Consider the following 21,400-nt stretch of genomic DNA (forward strand, 5'->3'; position numbering starts at 1 on the left):
AAATCGAAATTCTTAGCATTGAATGCTAGTTTTAACAAATGACTATCTTGCTCCATTAGAGAAAATTTGGGTATCTTTTAGTAGGGTCATTATTGTGGCTAAAATCCGAATCACTCAATTCATCAATCCAGTGGTGTCTGTAGCCATCTGCAGTAAAGTGATATTTGGGGGATTTGGACTGTTTGTTGATGTTAAAAGTAATGCTCAATGAGTTGCCCATCCTACCCATTTGATTGTTCTGTGAACAAAAACCTACATTATCACACCATTGTAGAAATCAATGCTGAATGTAGTGACTGTGCTACCACGTACTTGCAGGTATCAAAATAGATTTGAAATCAAATTCAAGATTTTTTTAAGTTATTGAGATTTTAATAATTTCTGTACATGTTCTCAAAATAAATTAGCAAGTATTGAGATTCTATGGCTTTTTGAGATTTTTAATAGTTTTTTTTTGAGATTTTAGTGATTTCTTTAGTTTTAACTTTTAATTATAGGAGATTAGAATTTGTTTTTGAGTTATTAGTAATTTCCTGAGATGTTCTAAGTTATATGTAATTTTAGAAGTTTGATAGATAGAAAATAGAAAGTTTCTATTAAGGGAGATTTTTAGGGAATTCTAGATGAGATATAAGGAGTTGTCTTGTTTCAACTCTAAGGAAGTTGGAGGAAGAATAATGAAAGTCATTAATCCCATTTCTTGAGTTCTTCTTATTGGTGTTATTTTAATTTTATTTTTCTAAATGTTAATGGTGAATTGTTGTAGTGAATTTGACTGCATCATTTGGTATCAGAGCAGGAAGATGGCTAGGAGAGGAAGAGAGGATGTCCTGCCCAGATGCATAGAGATATGCAAAAATCCACTGACAAGTAGCAGAGCTTGCAGACATGATAGCAATCACAGAATAAGGGTAGATATATTTTGATGAAGAAATAAGATCGAGAGGCCTATATCAACATGGATATTATGAAGAAGAAGAATAGTTAGAGTCTGACCTTGGAAGAAGGATTCTCAAAAGGATTGGAAAGGAGAAATGAAAATGATGGAACTAAAATTGGTGTTTTTGATTATGCAGGTAGTTTCAAACTAGAAGAGTTGATAGATTGGTATAATATATATAATTTCTTTGAGTGGAAGCCAATGACTGAGGAAAAGAAGGTTACATTTGCATGCACCAAATTGAAGGGTCATATGATTCGTGGCATTATTTGCAAAAAGAAAGAACTCTCAAAGGAAAAGAGAACTTGGAGAAGAAGTTGAGAGGAAAAGTTTTGCCCACAAACTATGTACAAAGCATTTTTCTAGGGTTTCAAAATTGACATTAATTGGATGTTCCTCTCAAATTCTAGAGGAGATACAAGGATTAAATTTTTTTCAATTTAAGGAGGTTAGAGGAAGAATAATGAAAGAAGTCCCACTCCTAGTGTCCTTTGTATCGGCATTTTTTAAATTATTGTTTTATAAATGTTAATGGTGAGTTGGTTGTAGTGAATATGGCTACATCTGAAAATATTATGAAAGCGAATGATAAACAATTTTTTTGATCTTTTAAAATGATTTATGAGAATTTTTGTAGAGTTAAATGGCAATAATCAAACAATTTATCGATTTTTTTATACAATTTATGAGAATGTTTGTAGAGCTGAATAAAATGGACAATGCCACAACCCACAGTATTATTCGAAAAGGATTAATGGCGGGGAACTATATTTGATTAGATCAATTGGAATGCAACATCATTGAAACAAATGCAAGTAGATTACGAGAATGAAACAATTACTAAAAAAAGATTGTACCTTTGGAAACAACTAAAGAAAGAATTTACCTTTGGATGAATTTGCGGGCTTGTCCTTGGAGAGTGTTCTGGAGCTCTTACAATGTAAGGAATTTCTTTCTTGTTGGCATCTAAATGGGCTTAAAGAGGTAAATTATATAGGGGAATTATTTGTTTCAAACTTGAGAAAATAGAAACTGACTAGTTCAGGAGACCAATGGCCCCTTTTATAGTTGGTGGTACTTGAGTACCTAAGTAGGTGAAGTAACGAGAGGTATTGGTATAAGGAATAGTGGTGGCTGAAAGTACCGTAATATACCTCTTGTTAAATGGCTTTTAATAGTAAATAATAATATACAACCTAGAACCATATGTTAATAGTAAAAAATAATCTAAATGATAAATAATTCTAATTATAAATATATGTTAATTATTTAAATCTAGATAATTATAAGTATAATTGAATGATTAATGTTACTACTACTAGTAAAATAATCAGGATTAATTGTTAATAAGTGATAATAAATATATTTGTTAACAAATATACAAATAAAACAACTAACATAACATTCAAACTAATACAAATATAATAAACTAACATAGTATTGATTTAAGAGAGTAAGTTGATTAAGAACAAAATATTATAAAGGATACTTATTTGGTGCGATATTCTATTAGCATTCGTATATAATATAACTGACTTGTTATGAAAAAGTATGACTTGCCACTGTGGGATGCAACTAATCGTTTGGTTTTTCAAATTATCAGATGGGAATCAATTTCTTTGAAGAAGAGCATCGATGAATATCAGTCTACGTCTGTAGTATTTATTCAGAGTTGGATTTAGTACAGTGGCAGTGAACAAATCACCATGTTTGAATGGGGAAGTAGAAATGGAATCCACACTGTAAATAAGATAGGAGACAACAAGGGATTTCTTGCATCCAATCAGTAAGGATAAATAAACATCTGAAGACAATGACAACACAAAGGAGAGACATAAGTCAACATAGTTGAGTATAATCATTGCTGCATAGCTAGTCTCCACATAGCAACGACCAAGCAAGGTATGTGCATGTAGTTACACATACATATGTCTGAATAAATATATGATGAGCAGTATATATAAATAGATAGACTAAGGGAATTCAATGATCATAAATATGAAACTATTTAATAACTAACTCTCAAGATAGCATTTGTATAATAATGAAATTAAAATAGATAAGATTAAGTTTTTTTGAGGGGTTTCTTGTGGTCTGATGGTTCCAGTAACAAGATAAGACATTATGTTAGATGAAACTGGTAATGTAGGCCAAAAAGAATGTGTGGTGTAGTATTGAGGGATATCAAATCCCATGGTATTGCCCTTGCAAAATGGTTCTTATCAAGAATGATATTGAAAGATCTTTTTAAAAAAAGGGGAAGTAGTGGAAGAATATTCCCTTCTGTGACATTATCATGGGTGAGTGTAAATGAATTTTTTTGGTTCTAATATTTTTGCTTTATTATAGAAGGCATGGTCTCATGTGAGGTGCTTTCTTTCCTAAACTTAGAAAGTTATGTTTTAGATGGTTACTCTTGCTTAAAGAAATGACTGTTGGGTCTGTGTTAAATTCTGTGGGCCTTGAATCTATTAAGTGTGGTTTTTGCTCTGTTGATGAAATATTTGAACATCTTTTTTTTGAATGTTGCTTTTCCTAGGGAGTTTGGTCTATTTTCCTAGGATCCCCAACTACTTGGAATTGTTGTCTTGGTATTTCTTTGAGTGAAATCCTAGTTGTCTATGTCAATTATTTTGATTTGAAACTCAATAGACTTTGGTCTATATCTAAGTTGCACGGGTACCTCCCCCCCCCCTCCGGACCACGTACCGGTTCGAACCGGTTCGTGGTTCTGGTCCGGTTCGACCTGGGTTCGTTTTTGGAGGCCTGGTTCGATTTGGTTCGAACCAGGGTTCGAACCCAAGAGAACCACATATAAAATTTCGGACCAGGGTTCGAACCCAGGAGAACCACATATAAATTTTCCACATTATAGCATGTTTTAATTTAATTTATGTTGATACATCTTGGGTCCGGGTTGGTAGGCATTACAATGCCAGAGTTTTTTAGTGTTGAGTAATCCCTAGCTGTAAAACACTTTCTATTTGAATCAAAATGCTACTAAATTTGAGACACCCACAAGAGAAGATGCTCAACATGTGGCGACCACCATGACCAATTTCGAGGAATTTCAGGGCCTATTTGAGTAGCAATATGAATTTTTCAAACACTAAACAATAAACAACGTTTTATTGGGAAATGTTGCCCTGCAGAAGAAAGTTAGGTCACATGAATATGGTCAGGTGGGGCAGCTACTTACCACATTGTCTATCACTGTTTGGCTGATTATTTCTCCTCTAGGTATATTAAAAATTGTATTAAACAATATTGAATCTGGGACGTCAGACTGTGTTATCCAGAGACCTTCATGAATGGTCTTTTTCCAGTTTACTGTTGTTGATCAGTGCTTGGGAGATTGTGCCCAAAGAGATTGAAGAATATTCAGCTGGTCAAAGGGATTTACCTTCTGCAAGCTAGATCTAATTAGTTTTTAACCACGTTCAATCGATTATGTTAATCATAATAAGAGTTTGGTAAATAAATTTATGAAAAGAAGAAATTTTTATTAAAACTTACTGTTGATCTGCATAAACTAATCAGATACAGTTATGAATTTTTTAAATGAAAGGGAAGAGATCTAGTCGCTAGGGGTTCCAATGATCGCTGTGGTTTGCTACTATATTGTTTATGCTGTTGTAAAGTTTTTTGTTGTTCAAATGTGTTTATGCTACTATGCTACATTCTAATTCTAACTCATGCTTCATAAAGATGTATATATATATATATATATATATTTAAAAAAAAAAAAATTTTTTTACATGTTTTTGCACTAACGAACCCAAACGAACCCAAACCCCTTTTCAAAATTTTGTCGAACCAGCGAACCGGTTCTCGAACCCGAACCCGGAACCGAACCGCGAACCGGCAACTTAGGTCTATATTATCTAGTGAGATTTTATGGTTTCTTTGGAGAGAAAGAAATGGAGAGGTTTTTCAAAAGGAGGTCCAAAGGCTTACTGAGCTTAATCTTAAACTCATTCACTTTTCTATATTGTCTTAGGTTTCTTTTACTCTCTATTTTTCTAAAAGCAAATTCATGATGCTAGTTCGAGAAGGATCTAAGTTAATTTTTAAAGATGATGTTAAAGCTGCCCAGTATCCAAACCAGTATAAATCTATGTTGGAATTTGGTGAACTTGACAATCTCAACCAAATTATGAAGGATTTTAGTATTGGCGATGATCAAGGAAGATCGAATATTGATAATTTTGATGAACCTTTTGGGTATGTAGAGAAACATGGTGTGCCTAGATGGGATACCTCTATCTGTCCTTCTCATGGAAATTCTGTTACTAATGAAGATGCAAATAGGTGCAATGATGGTTAGCACAGCTGACTCTTTGTATTACAAGCTCTTGATTTTTAGTAGACACTCTATATGTTGATATCTGATGTGTGTTATTTGAAGACATGAAATATGTATATTTAACAACAATAGTTTATAGCAGGATTGTGTCTTTACCCCCATTTTGTAATTGTATATATGATGGGGGTAAGACTTAATTAGATCTGGTCTTTTACATCCATTGAATGGGTCTTTTGAGATGATGATACTTGAATGCGGGTTATTTCAAGATATGCACATAGTAATAATGATTAGATTTATATGGATCATACAAATATATATTTGTAATATCAAAGGAATTAGAATATTTGTAGCCTATTTCGTCATCACTTACTATAGCCCCTTTAAGAGGATAGTTTTGTATCCATTTGAGAGAGGTGGAGTAAATCCTCACAAGATAGGCGAATTCCAAGATGGGAAAGGATATGTATTTCCGATGCCTTGAGAGAAAATCCTGCAATGGGTATGAATATGCAGTCCTAGTGCATTGAGAAAGTCTCCTTGTAGATTAGTGTGAAGCTCCTGGTCACATTGAAATTCCCATCCCCCTTAAGGTTGGTATGTTTAATAGAAGAAGGAACTGAGCTTAAATGTGGTAATTGTTAAATAAATTATTAGTTATTCATTGTTTCTCAGAATAAATTCAATTTAGATGCATAATAATGAATGATAATCATTGAGAATTGACAATCTCCAACTGGGGACATTATAAGTGGTATCAGAGCTTCTTTGTTGCCATCTTGTAGAAAATTTCTAATGCAAACTAGCCAAAGGGCTCAAAGGGCTTTGAAAAGGGAAAGGAAGAAACTAGTAACCAAACCTAACTCAAAATCCAACAATACAATGGTTCAGCCAATTGTTGAATAGATGAGATCATTCATGGAAATAACAACCAAAACATTAATAGATGAAAATGAAAGAGCTCAAATTCTCATGTAAGCCTTGAAAAACATGAACTTCAATCAACGATCTTAGGTCACATCTATGTTCCCCGGGGACGCGTACCCGGCCTAAAACCCCCCGTTTCGGGGACGGGGGGACGGGTATGGGATGTCCCCCAGCCGTCCCCAAATTCCCTTTTTTTGCAGGGGATGTCCCCGAAACTTGGGGACGTGGGGGGGACAAAAGGGGGACAGCCAACCGTCCCCGGTATGGAAAGGGGACGTCTAGTCGTCCCCCGACTGTACTGGGTACGGCCGGCCGTCCCCATTTTTTGCAAGCTCAAAACATTTAAAAAAAAAACATAAAAAAACATTTGTTGTGTCTTTTTTGGTCGGATAGTGGACCCCACTCCTCCAAAAACCCTAAAATGTATATAACTCAACACATTTAAATTGTTTTAACCATTCTTTGGTTTTCATTTTATGTTGCAGCCAGCTGAAGTTTTCATTTTGCAAGTAGAGGAGGTAATAGTTTTGCTTTCAAGAGCTTGACCAAGGGTTTGATCTTCTATTTTGTCCACCAAGTAAGTATAAAACTCTTTGTGCTTTCATCTATCATTTTTTTAATAAATTTGTAGCTTGCAAAGTCTGATTTTTTTTTTTTTTTCATTGTTTCAGCTCATATATCTATTCAATTGCATATTTAAACACAATGAGCAGCAGTGGGAGTACAAGTAGTAGTAGTGAAGAAGAAAATGTAGACGTTGATGTTGTTAGTAGTGACACTAGGCAAAAACCCAATCCTAAAGCTGATTTGTTTAAATGCCGTTCCGACATTATGAAGAATTTTGCAAAGAGTCCTTTCAATAGGAAAAAACCTCTTCTCCAATATGTCACACCTAGGCCAAAAGATAAAAAGAATTCGGGAGGGACTAGAGTGTGGGATTGTCATGTTTGTCTTGATGATTTTAGGGGCAGCTATCCCATGTGATGATCCTGAGGTTTTGGATGGCTTCACAAAAGCAATTGATAAGATGTATTCAGCTCAAGATGCCTCTACTCTTCGTGCACAGTTCCTTGACTTCAGCAACCTTCGTGGCCCAAACTTGGGTAAGCCACAAGCAAGGTTGGATAGAGTTGTTTTGGCACAGAGGGATCCTATTGGATGGTGGACTTGGCATGGGAGAGATACACCTGAGTTAAAGATTCTTGCCGGTCACCTCCTTTCACAGGTTGCTAGTTCTTCAGCTGCAGAGAGGAACTGGTCCACATATTCATATATCCACTCTATCAAGAGGAATAGACTTACCTCTAAAAGAGCGGAGAAGCTAGTGACAGTGCATCATGCTCTTCGACTTGCCGATTGCCAGACTCCAGAGTATAGGTAGACACCAGCTTTGCGATGGGATGTTGAGCCTGAGGATGTGGCCCAGATAGATGAGGATGACATAGCACCAGGACTGGTTGGGGTTCCATTAGATGAGACTACGCTTCCTGTGGAGGATGACAGTGAGGAAGATTTTGATTTTGATGCCATGATTAGTAGAGGCAGAATAAGAGCAGCAGTCTGCTTCATTTTCTATGTTTTGCTTTTTATGTTGAACATGAACATGATTATGATACATTGATTATATGATACTTATTACTTTATGGAAGCCTATAGCTTTGGGCATATTTTGATTTTGATTTTCAGATTTATGATTTATCATGCTTATCATTACGAGTCTTATGATATTGACAATGGTTAATAACTTAATGTTCATTGTTCAATGTTCTCTGATATTGTATTGATATGCATTTTGAGAATTGGATACTAAAATACTAAATAGTAAAATACTAAAATCGGATATTATTTCATAGATGGCATTCAAATGTTGTATGTTATGGTTCTATAATGTTTAAATGACATGCTTTGTGCTTAGTTTCATATGACTGACATGTATATTTACAAATTTCAATGTATATACTATATTTTAAAATTTTCCTATATATATAGCCATCCCTGTCCCCAAAATCGCCCAAAAAATTTGCCGTCCCAAAAACCCGTCCCGTCGTGCCCCGCCGTCCCCATACCGGAAACTTGGGGGAACATAGGGTCACATCATAGTGGGAAGGACATTAATATAAACCATTCAGAAAATAACAATAGGACATCCACACCAAGAATTGAAAACCTATCCTTCCTACCGTGAAGGAATTTATTGAGGGAGGAAGAGGAAAACAATCACCTCCCTAGCAGCACAAAGGAATTAGAAGAAGCTGACTCAAAATTAAGTCTTGAAATAAGAAGTGTATCTTTTAGAGATTATTGTGAAGCAAAGAAATTCGAAGCTCCTCAGAGAGCAAGGGAACAACCTAATGAGGACTTGAAACAAAAGACAAAAAGGTGACCATTCCAAATTTTGATGGATTTGGCAAAATCACAACCTATGGATGTTAGCGAAAATTAAACTCTTGATCCTCAATCCCATGATAAATTAAGATGCAATTCTATTTTTCACCCTATACTTGGACCCAAGAATACAAAAACATAACCTCATGTGAATAATTCTCACAAAAATTGATTAAAAGTTTGACCATAAATATCGCCAAAAGGATGTCAAAGAATTGACCCAACAAAAGAAAACAAGGATAGTGGATTAATATATCCGTAGGCTTACTCAAAATTAACTCTCGAAATAAAAAGTGTATCTTTTAGAGATTATTGTGAAGCAAAGAAATTAGAAGCTCCTAGGAGAGCAAGGAAACAACTAGATAAGGACTTGAAACACAAGGAAAACAAGGTCACCATGCGACATTTTGATGGACCTTTTTGATGGATCTGACAAAATCACAGCCCATGGATAGTTGCAAAAGTTAAACACTTGATCCTTAATCCCATGACAAATTAAGAAGCAATTCAATTTTCTGTATTATACTTGGAAGACACAACCCATGATTGATGACACCATGGTGTCCACACCCAAGGATACGAAAACATAACTTCATATTGATAGTCATCACGAAAATTGATTGAAAAGTTTAACTATAAATGTCCCAAAAAGGATTTCAAAGAATTGACCCAATAAAAGAAAATAGGGACAGTGGATGAATATATTTGTAGGTTTGAAAGAATTTCAACAAGTCGTAGGGCTAGATGAGGAAAAATTTATTTTTAGTTCTTGGATGGGATAAAAGAATCAATAAAGGGATCGGTGGCTGCTTTGAAACCAACTACCCTAGATGATGCTATTGAAATAGCCTTAAGTTTCGAAACATCATCTACAAATGTCAAAGTCACAAATGAACATATAAAAACTTTTCATGAGGAAGATAGGCATGAAAATAATTATGTTTCGAATGCCAAGAACGTCTGGGGCAAGGGCACATTCAGCATAGAAGAGAATACGAGGGGAAAAAGTGGTGCTTTAGATGTTAAAAGAAATGTGAACCGCAGCATAAATGTGGAGATAAGGAGAGGTTTACAAAATAGAGGCAATAGTCAACAAAGAAATGAAAGGAAACCCAAGAAAGAAAACAAGGTATGATGGAACAAATATTAAGAGCAGTCAATCAAGAGGAAAAGAGATAATAGATAAATGGAGCTTTATGGAGGAACCATGATGATGTCGTATCCTAGAGCTAGAAATCTCCACAGTTAAATTGTAATATAAGGAATCAATAAATGTATTATAGTTTAGAAGAGCTATTTGTGTGTACTTTATGTTTACTCTTGTATGCTCCATGTTGCATTAGTGTGTGTGCTTTGTGTATATTTTGTGTCGTCACATATTCACATGTTATCAAGTGAATATTCTATTTTGTTTATCGAGAATAATGGAATAACTTGAGAGAGATGAAATGGAAGCAAGTCATCATACAAACATAGTTTTGGCAAATTCAACTGATGGTCTAAGATTATTTCTCTAGAAGATGAGAGGTAACCTGTATTGAGATAAATTTTACAATTAAATCATAAAGGGAAAACATATAATTTGTTGAGGACAAGCAATTTTGGGGAAGGGCAAAATTGTAATATCCCACTTTTCAAATAGCTTCTAGTAGTAAATAACAATATACTATCTATAACTATATGTTAATAATAAAAGTAAAAAGCTATTTAAATGAATAAATAATGTTAATTATTTGAATAATAAATAATTATGATTATAATTAAATGGTTGTTGTTACTAGTAAAATGAGCAAAAATTCATTGTTAAGAAGTGAAAATAAATATATTATTATATTTATTAACAAATCAATAGATAAAACAACTAATAGAATATTCAAACTAATGCAAATTGAACACACTTAACATAGTATTGAATCTTGATTTAAGAGAGTAAGTTGATTAAGAACAAAACATTATAAATGGTCCTTATTTGGTGAGCTTTCATTAGCGACCAGCATTGTGGTTGGCAGTGATATTTCTATTAGCATTTGTATATAATAAAACTGATTTGTTATGAAGAAATATGACTTGCCATTGTGGGATGTAACTGGTCTTGCAATTATTAAGATGGGATCAATTTCTTTCAAGAAGGGCATCGATAAATATCAGTCACTGTATGTATTATATATTCAGCATGGAAGCAGTACAGTGGCAATGAATAGATCGCCAGGTCTGAATGGAGAAGTAGAATTGGAATCCAAGCTGTAAATAAGACAGGAGACAACAAGGGATTTCTTGCATCCAATTAGTAAGGACAAGTAAACAATGTTGTAGTGGAGACAACGGCAACACAGAGGAAAGACAGATTTCAGCAGAGTTGAATATGGCCAGTGCCTGGATAGCTAGTCTCCATGAAATGACGACCAAGCAAGGTATGTGCTTGTAGTTGACACATATATGTCTGAATAAATATATGATGAGTAATATATATGGACTTAGGGAATTCAATGATCATAAATATGAAACTATTCAATAATTGATTCTCAGGATTATAGGTTGTATAATATCAAAATTAAAATAGATATGGAACTTATATATGTATAAAATTAAACTATATTTCATATTCATATATATAGGGATAATGCATAGGATGTTAATACTATATAGATGTGTGTGTGCGTGTGTATTGTTTAGTCTATTAGAATGAGGATTATCTCAAGATATGCACATCATAATAATGATTAGATTTATATGGAAAGGAATTAGAATATTTATAACCTATTCCTTAATACTTTAGCTCCTCAAAAAAATGGATTTCTGTAAATTCAGTAGAGGCGGAGCAAATCATCACAAGATAGGCAAATTCCAATATGGGTAACTATATGTATTTCCAATGCCTTTGGGAAAAATCCTGAAATGGGTATGACTATGCAGTCCAAATGCCTTGAGGAAGCCTCTTTTTAGATTGGTGTCAAGCACTTGGTGACATGGAAAGTCCCATCCTCCTGAAGGCTGGGATGTATAAGAGAGAAGGAAGTGAGCTTAAATGTGTTAATTGTTAAATTTATTATGAGCTATTCATGATTTCTTAAAATAAATATAATTTAGATGCATAGTAATGTAGGACAATCATTAAAATTTAAAAATTGACGGCTTCCTAGTTGGGGACATTACAAGTACATGCCTATAATATTTTAGTTTTGCACTTGGATGGATAAAGAAAAAAAGATTCCATGCCTTGACAAGGCTCCAAGGGTTGGTTGGAAAGGTAGGTTCACACTGGAGGAGTGGTTCAGGTAGGCTTGCTCACTTGCTAACACAAGTATTGGTGATGTCTAGAGGAAGAGTATCCTCATGGTTTTGACATGCAGCAATGCTGTATCCATAGTTGGAAAACTCGGCAAAGGCAAAAACTCACCAAGCCCCCCAAAAGTTTAATCGGGAAAAACTCGGCGATTTAAAAAAAAAACTCGGGACAAACTTGGGAACCTAAAAAACCGCTGAAATTTAATTAAAAATACATATATTTTGCAAAATTTAATGAGAAGATGCATCTAATAAGTTAATTAAAGACAATACAAAAGAAACAAACAGAGTTTAGATATATATAAATGCATAGTGCGTACAAAATTGCATTCTTATGTGGAATGCTCATGGTAGGAAGCAAAATAGTAAATAGTTTCAATTTGTCAAACTAGAAGTAAATGCTAAAAGTCTAAATACATCAATACAATGTCAATGACTCAATCACATCTTCCTCTTTCCACTTGCACTAGCAGGAAAGCAAGGGGGTCTAGTCCTAGAAGAAGTGCCCCGCACTGGGATAGGGCGTGAGCTGTGTGACTGTGAACTCTGTGGCTGTGCCCCCTCGCTCGACGTCCCTACTGACTGGCTCGACGTCCTATAAGAGGATGCATCTCCTCCTAATGGTAATGCCTGATCCTCGCCTGAATCATTCTCGTCCTCGTCCTCATCCTCAATGTCATCCATAGTGAACTAAAAATTAGCATCGGCCTCCCCCTCCATGGCTTGCCTCTCCAAATCAGCGATCTCATCTGGTGCTAACAATGGACCTGGCTCCTGTGCTGTCCAATCAAAATAAGGATCTATCTCATCTAGATCAAGTGGACCAGCTAGTTCTAAGAGCTGTGCCTTTTTTATGCGCAACTTAAAATTATAGTGCACATAAACAAGGTCATTAAGCCGTTTTTGAGTCATTTTGTTTCTTTTCTTTGTGTGGATGGACTCAAATAAGCTCCAATTGCGCTCACAATGGGATGAGCTACAAGGTTGGGATAGGACTCTGAGAGCAAATTTCCTTAAATTGGGGGTATTGCCACCCCAACTTGCCCACCAAGCATTTGCAAAACAAAATAAAAGAAGTTATAAAGCAATAAAAAAAAAAATCAAAAGCACAACTTATCAATTAGCAAAAGTTTTAAAGTATGATGCTTTACCTAGTGCTTGAGTAAATCTTGCTCTCTTTGCTAGCATAGAAGAGAACAAAGGACCCCTTGATTCCACATAGATTTGTTGTTCGGTCACAATAAGGTCTCTCTCCTCTTCACTTGATATCATTCTCTCAATGCATTTAGAGAGACCTTCCATGACCTCTCCATTAGGATCTGAGTAGGAATCATCAGCCCTAAAACAAATAGAAAATGATATCAAGTCTTACTACACAACCTTAAAAAGTAAAATAAAGTCTTAGTGAAATCCCAACTTAAGGACAATCAATTATCATGATTCATAGTACCTAAATTTGGGATTGAGGAAGTAGCCTTCTGCATGAATAGGTTGGTGGAGCATATTGTTCCACCTCCTATCAATTATTTCCCAAATGGGGTCAAATCTGAGACTGTCCCCATGATAGTAACTTCTAATAGCCTCTTTCGCCCTATCCATGGCCTCATAAAGACCTCCCATTGGCGATTGCTGCCCATCACATATGCGCAAGACTAGAACCAGGGGCAGAGACATCTACATTTGAAATTTGGAAAATACAAATTAGTTAATAACATAGTAAGTTATGAATTGATAATGAAACTTGAATAAACTAAAAATATAATGTTTTGATTTTTGAAGTTACCTCCACAATCTCCTTAGCCTTCGCAAAAAAGTTATCATCAAAGACCATCCGTGCCACAACCTCTCCTTCGGGCTTCTTTGAGTAAGGTGAAGCAACCCAATCAGCACACACAAACATTTGCTTCAAAGCCAATATGTGTTCAATAATACTTTGCAACGTCAAGAAGACCGTTGCAAACCTTGTCATAGCAGGTCTCATCAAATCTTTGCCTTTAGTGGCTTTTCTCATCAAACTGAGAACCTATGGATGATTATAGATATATTTCATGACTCGCCTAGCATCTTCCACAACTGGACTCACCCAATCAAGTTTTCCTATGTCCTCCAAAAGAAGGTTAAGGACATGTGCTGCACAAGGTGACCAAAAAGGTGTGGGATGCCTCTCTTGGAGGATTCTACCTAAAAGATTAGCAAAAAATCAATAATCAGTAACAAACTTTCCATATTTAGTATTTACAAATTGCATCAAATATAAATTGAATAATACCATAGCATTACATTTATGATTCATATTGATTCGAATAAAAAAAATTTAAATTTACCTGCTGCCACATATGCTGCTGCATTATCCGTGATTATTTGCACCACATTCTCTATTCCCACCTCCATGACAACATTCTCCAACATTAAAGCCAATGTGGCTGCATTTTTCACTTTGTTGGAGGCATCGACAGATTTCCAAAACACCACATCATATTTGCAAGCAACCAAGAAATTAATAATGGTTCTACTTCTTCCATCTGTCCACCCATCAGATAAAATGGTGCAGCTATATTTCTTCCACTCTTTCTTTTGGTCTTCTATCAATAATGTTGCCCTACCAACCGCTTTGTCAAGCAACCTACAAAATTTAGGTGTAATATTAAATAAAGTGTAAGTGTTAGTAAAAAATAGGAAATAAGTTATAACAATTAAGATTTAAAATATAACAATGAACTAAAGTGAATCACAATTATTTATAATTACTAAAATTTAAATAGTAAAATACTAACCTTCCACTCATGTCCTTGCGATTAGGCGGCTTGTACCCTTTGCCTGATATTGTTATTGCATTGACCATATTGACCCAATAGGGACTATTAGCGGCATTCATTGAGATATTGTTGAAAAACCAAAAATCAAATGTTGCAATATCAGTTTGCTCATGCACCTCCTTAAACCATGCAGTGCCCTCTAATGATGGCTGTGCTCGAGGTGTGTTCCTGGGCACAAAATAACCCCCTATCCCTGATGGGGATCCGGATGGTGATGAAGAAGTAGGAGATGTAGAAGAAGTGGAACCGATAAAAGAGAAATTTTGTTTGCGGATTTGTGGGCCACGAAGAGATCCTGGTATGTTCTCAAGTGCTTCTTCTTCCTCTTGCATATCAAAAGAAGCTCCTTCAGATTCAGCTATGGCTGCCCTCATAGCTAATTTTGCCCTCCCCCTATTCAATTTTTTCTATTCAGTAGCTGCAAGTAGGGCATTGATGAATCTTTTTTCTTCATCTGTTACCTTGAGACAAGGATTTGAATCATGTTTCTTTATGCCTGCAAGGTGGTATTTGAGGCGGTTTATGCCTCTAGAAATAATTCTCTCACATGGAATGCATATCACTTTCCCAACATCATTTGGAGCTTCATAGGAAAACTGCCATGTCTTATCTCTTTCATTTTTAGGCCGAGTGCCTATATATCCAAAAGGGCATGGTGTTTGTGGCCACTCTTCTTGCGGATTTGTCATTTTTTTTAATGCTTGACTGCTGCCCTACACATAAATTTATTGAAAAATGAATAAACAAAGTTAGAGCTTAGAAGCTAGGGTTTGAAACGATTCAAACTTCAAACTTGAACCATATCCTTAGCAAACAACAAACTTCAACCATATCCTTAGAAGCTATAGGGTTTCAAATGATTCAAAATGATTCAAACTTCAACCATATCCTTAGAAGCTAGGGTTTCAAATGATTCAAAAAGATTTTAAATGATTTGAAAACATTTACAAACAACAACAAATACAAAAGAACATTTGTTATAAAACTATAAAAAGTTTTCAAACTGTGATAAGATGAACATACCAGGAAAGAAATTTGTTTTCTAAAATCGGTTAGAATCCTCTACAATCCACTCAAATCCACCTTGAATCACTTGCAATCAGCCAAGAATGCCTCCAAACCTTCTTCTCTTCACTCCTCAAGGCGCTAAACAATGCAAATACAAGAAAGAATGAGAAAAAACACACTCACTGCCACTTTAACCCATCACAGGCCGCGGCAAAACCTTCACCAGTAAATCGCGAGTTTTTAATAAAAACTCGCCGAGTTTTTGCTGATTACTCGCCGATTACTCGGCGAGTTTTTACCAAAATGCCGAGTTTTTAAATCGGCGAGTTAACTGGTGAAAAACTCGCCGAGCTAGGAAACTCGACGAGTTTTAAAAACTCGCCGGGTACTCAGCAAGTTTTCCATCTATGGCTGTATCAAAGTTTTTGAATAAATTGTGCAGGTAGGGTGGTGAAATCAGTGCTTTGAGATCCTTGGCAAACCAAGTGGTCTTGGGATAATATAATGTCCCTAGTCAGCATATCTTGGAATTAAAGGACAACAAGAATTCTTTATACTTGTTCCGAGTTAAAAGCTCAATTCTTTTATAAATTTTATGAATTGATAGCTTTGATTTCCATTGTGATTTATTCCTTTGCCTGATGTACCCTTAAGTATATACCACAAAAGATTATGTTATTGCATTCCTAGATGGATAATTGAATGCTTGAAAACTTCATCAAGTCACTATAACAAGTGCTCATTAACGGGTCTCAATATATGTCTCTAAATGCTAAATTAGTTGTGTATGAGAATTCTGGTATGAGAACATTCAATATTTTACACGGTGCCACTTGTGTTGTACAATAAGCAGATTTCTTGTACAGACCTTAATTGCGTGTATTGCATTGGTATTGTTTTGCTCAGTCTGGACTAAAACCGACTGACCATGTTCAATTGACTTATAATCATTGAATCATTCTTTTGTTTATTTCACCAAAACGGTTTCTCAGTAGTATTTACATTGTTATTATTCATTACCAATGCTTTTGAATCTGTTGTATTAGTTTTTACTGACAACTTATTGTTTGTAATATATAAGCAACTGCTAACTAGGAGTGCTTCCTGGGCATGTAACTGAGACCTACCAGATTGATATGATAGGTCTAGCAAAATATTTTCATGAGACAACCTGTCCATTCTGATATAATGGACCTCTCCCAGCTCTCTTATTTCCAGCCAGTGGTGTGGATTTGGAATGTTTATTTCTAGATATGAGCCTTCTATTCCTGTACAGTACAATTTGCTGACTGTACATATATATATATCTCTTGATTGGTTCTTTCCATTATCCTGTATGCTGGTTTGTCGACTGTCTTCTTCTACGATCCCTGTATTTAATTGTCCCTTCCTATTATGTTGATACCTTCCATTCTATCCACAACATTTCACCATCATCCAGTGGAACAAATGTTGGCAACACACATAAACATATGCTGTATCAGTTTCTATCTATTCTGTGACAAAATATAACCTCATTGACCGTTGATGCTGCATGCAGTCAGCCGCTTCCATCTTTCCTTTATTTCACCATTATGTATTTTTCCTTTGATACCTCCTTCCTATCCCTTATCCAACAAGAATCTGACTCTTATATTTTGCTCGATGGGAATGGTTCCATTCTAAGAGATACATCTTTGTGTATAAGCTTATTAGCAACCCATTTTTCCTTACGTTATCACTTAGTCAATTTTTTATTCATCCATCATATTTGGTTTGTTTAGTTTTTAATTGATTCATAGTTATTATTTAACATTATCAACATTTCATAGCAATTTGTATGTGCCCTACTCATAAACATGTTTGTGGTTCCAAGGATATTAGATCTGTATGATGTCGACAACTTCTTAACCCATTGCTTCCACGATAATATTCATGATCAACAATTTTACTTTGTACAGGTCTTCTTAATTTTTGGGATTCTAATTCTTATTGTGGACAATGTATTGTATCTTTCCCGTAATCCCTCATATGCCTACGTGACTGCCATCTCTTGCATATCATCTTTATTAATGGTCACACTACTCAGTTCTGTCTGTGTCAAAACTAAATAGTATTTGATATTTGATATTTATGTATCTTTTATATGTTTTATATTTTATTTATATTGTATTAGATATGTTTGTTATTCATATGTAGTACTAGATGTTAAGATGAATTACAATATATACTTTAGAAGGGCATTTTATTAAATTATATTATTAATAATAGATTTATTTATGTTTATATTACTATAATTTATATATTATTGTTTTAATGTTATTATTTATTTATTATAGTTTAATCTTATTATATATTTATATTATTTGTTATTAAATTCTATTCTAGAAAAGGGGATGTTACAAATATTTATAACACATGGAGGTTAAGGGATTGATGTGCTACATGATATTTATCCACCCGTTTCCCACATTTGTGTCAATTATGAACAGAACAAACCTTGTCAACTATAGTTCACCAACATATAAATTAAGCATAGACAAATAATGGTGGCCTAGAAAGAAACTATGTCGTGAAGTCTCACAAAGTTGGTCATAGAGCTTTGAGGGGTTTCAAAGGTATTTTTCTATAATCTGAAGATCATTTTTGAAGTCTATAGGATGATTGCATCAAATCTCAAGAGTTCCCATTTCACAAAATTGCTCATGCAAAAGCAACACACAGATAGCTGAAGATTTTCACATAGTCAAGAAGTCTCCCTTGATCTGATCAACTTGAGCAATATGTGTCGATGCTGCACTTACTCATTTTGAATAGTTTCTAGATCCTTTCGAAGTTTAGCCTTTTCTCTTTGAATTGAGGAGCCATGAGAGAAAAGAAGTGGGGAGGTAGTGGGAAGGATGTTTGGATACCCAGATCTTGTATGACTAGTGGTGTGAGTCCATGCCTAAAAAGAGAAGCAATTTGTCAATCTTTTGAAGCATTATTGACCCTCGCACATGCCAACTAGTGATGCTATATATGGGTTAATTTGGCTTGTGCAACTTCATCTTGAGTGGTTTTTTACTCTGCTACTTCTAGTTATGAGGCCAGTGCAAGGATGCTGACATTTTGTTATATATAGTGTCATTGAAGTATCTCTTAATTATTTTTAATAAAAAACAAAAAATGCATGAAGAAAATGTGTACCTTATGCCTACATGACTTTGTGATTCTTGGATTGAGTCCAACAAAGCTGGTCTTTTTGCCTTTGGACTCGCTCATTTGAGTCAGACTGAGTTTGGATGAACGTTGTAGCGGACAAGTTTTATAAAGTGGAAAAAACATTTTTTAAAAATTGTTTTGCTTTGACTTTTGATGTTCTTAGGTCTCCCCTAAATGCAAAAAGCAACATTCTTTCATTTCCAAATATAATAAATAAAGGAAATAAGGGATTAGAGAAAAATATTAAGGTTGATGATGCCGTCTTCAATGATGAAGACTTGGACTGGGTTGATTAGTTGGATCAAGAGGCAAAGGCAGTATCGATGGTAGAGGAGTCTAGAGCAAGGGGGGACCTATTGGAGGACCTTGAAGTCGAGAGTGAGGAATATGATGAGGATGAGGATGTGGATTTCACTAAGCTTAAGCCTCATACACAAGAAGAGAAGATGGCTACATAATCTTCCATAACCTATCTTAAGCATACAGGAACAAAGATTTCGAGGTCAATTGGTCATTAATATAGGCTACTTTGAGCCTTAGTCTTTTAAGCTCTAGCTTTTATTTTGTTATATGTTTTGATTTTTGATTCCATGGATTCCATATTCCATGAATATTGTAGATGTTTGACAATGACATTATTTATATTTCTAATGGGTTATTTAGTTTAACTTATTTCCTTCAAAAACTCACATTTATGCTTGTGTGTTCAATATAAACTAGTGTATGTGTGCAAAGTTGCTTTTATTTATCTCAATTATTGTGTTTGATAAAAAATTAATTAAATGGTGCATGAAAAAAAGTTTTAGAACCTTAAAAATCTTTTCATTTCTTGGGTTTTTCAATTTGCCAATGCTTGCCAATTTTTGCCAAGTTTGGATGTTGAGTCCAAGTTTGAGTAAAAAATCAGTGTTTCGAATCGAAATCTTGTGATATGCCTTATAAACGTCTACTTAGATATTAAGTACACCCTTTTTTGGAAAAAAGTAAAGTTGTTTGGAGTTGGTTAAGTGGAAGAGCTCGGGTGATGTTTGGGGCACAAGGAAGTGATAACATTGATGGTTCATGGTGCATGGTTCATTTGTCAACCAAAGGAGTTCAGTTGGTGTCTAGAGCTTCGAAAGGATATTGTTTGGGACATGATATCGGCCATTGGGAAATATCAAGTCTGAAGGAAATAAAGTGCCTTGATAGGTTGTTTGAAATACTAAAAGAATTGTTGAGAGCCATTTGGAGCAAGTTCATAAATAGGGGGTTTATAGCACTTTGAAGCTAGAATAACATGACATCGTTGTCTTTCAATGGAAAGGTGCAGTTTAATAGTGAGCCCACCAAATTGTTTGAAATTAAAAAATGTAAACTTTGATCAAAAAATTGCAAAGCTCATAAAAGTTAGCATAATTGTAATGTTCTTGATGTCGTCTTTGTAGGAAGAGTCTTCCATCTTCGAAGTAGACTAGTGCGCATACGATGAAGATGCCTTTGTAAGATGGAAACAAAAAGTTTGTACGGTAGGATAGATGCTTATATGATAGTAATAGATGCTTGTACGACAACAATGTCTGCACGATTGCAAGAGGTAAATGTTGTACAAAGGCAAGATGGAGAGCTCGTACGGTGACAAGCATTCATGCTGTACGGTACAAGAGGTAGTCTCTGTTTGACCGTACAGTAAATAAGGAGTTGACTATGCATGTGGATGGGTAGTGTTGTACAAGCGAAATGAAGACCGTATAGTAGCAAGACAGGGGTATAGTGAAGTAGAAAGGCCCTACAGTGGCAAGCACATTGTGAGGAAGAGCAGTCCATACAGTTTGTGGAAGGCCGTATGGGATGACGTTTGCTGAAGGGTGATTCCCTAGACCGTACAAAGAAATGAAGAGAGTGGGTATGAGGGATGGCTGGAGGGTGTATGAACCAATGGACTTCTTTCAATGAGATTATGCAGTTGTTCATCAGTTACATAGATATCAATGTAAGCATAGAGTGTACACTGTCATATGCAAACTATATAAATATATATTCCAAAAACAATGATATTTGCAAACAAGAATGATGCTCCGATTTTCCTGATCCGAGCCAAGTAGTACACAGATGAATAGGGTGAGGGTTGGATCCGGAATAGCCAAATTGGGAAGATCTCTCACTCCCAAAATGGTGAACAATGGAGAACTCCAACATGAATTCGCAGTACAAAGAAAATAATCCAAATTGCATATGAAAGCAACTCAACCTGACAGACACAAATACCTTATTGAGGGAGAAACTATGTACCGATAGAAGACATGGCAAACTCTTATGGAAACATTTAAAATAAAAATGGGTCCGAGATATCTTAAATCAATCGGCCCACAAACAAAGTTTTTTAATTTATTATTTATTTTATAACGGGGACATTACAATGTTCCTATCCCAAAATTTGCTTTCCCTAAAGAAAACACAGTGTTGGATGTTGGAGAACTTGTTCACCTTCCCATGTGGCATCGTTGAGCAGAAAGTGCTCTATCAAATATTGCTAGTTGGTGTGATTCCTCAATTTTCTCCCCTGTACGT

General features: G+C 35.1%; 1 protein-coding gene across 1 annotated transcript in view; it reads left to right on the forward strand.

The window, feature by feature from the left end:
- The window catches only part of LOC149565501 (alpha-1,6-mannosyl-glycoprotein 2-beta-N-acetylglucosaminyltransferase), a 195,395-nt gene that overhangs the window by 125,808 nt on the left and 48,187 nt on the right, over positions 1 to 21,400 (forward strand). The window lies entirely within an intron of this gene.

Source organism: Cupressus sempervirens, chromosome 3 (genome assembly GCF_028749045.1).
Source record: "Cupressus sempervirens isolate cs-2001-9-10 chromosome 3, ASM2874904v1, whole genome shotgun sequence".
NCBI classification, from domain to species: Eukaryota; Viridiplantae; Streptophyta; class Pinopsida; order Cupressales; family Cupressaceae; genus Cupressus; species Cupressus sempervirens.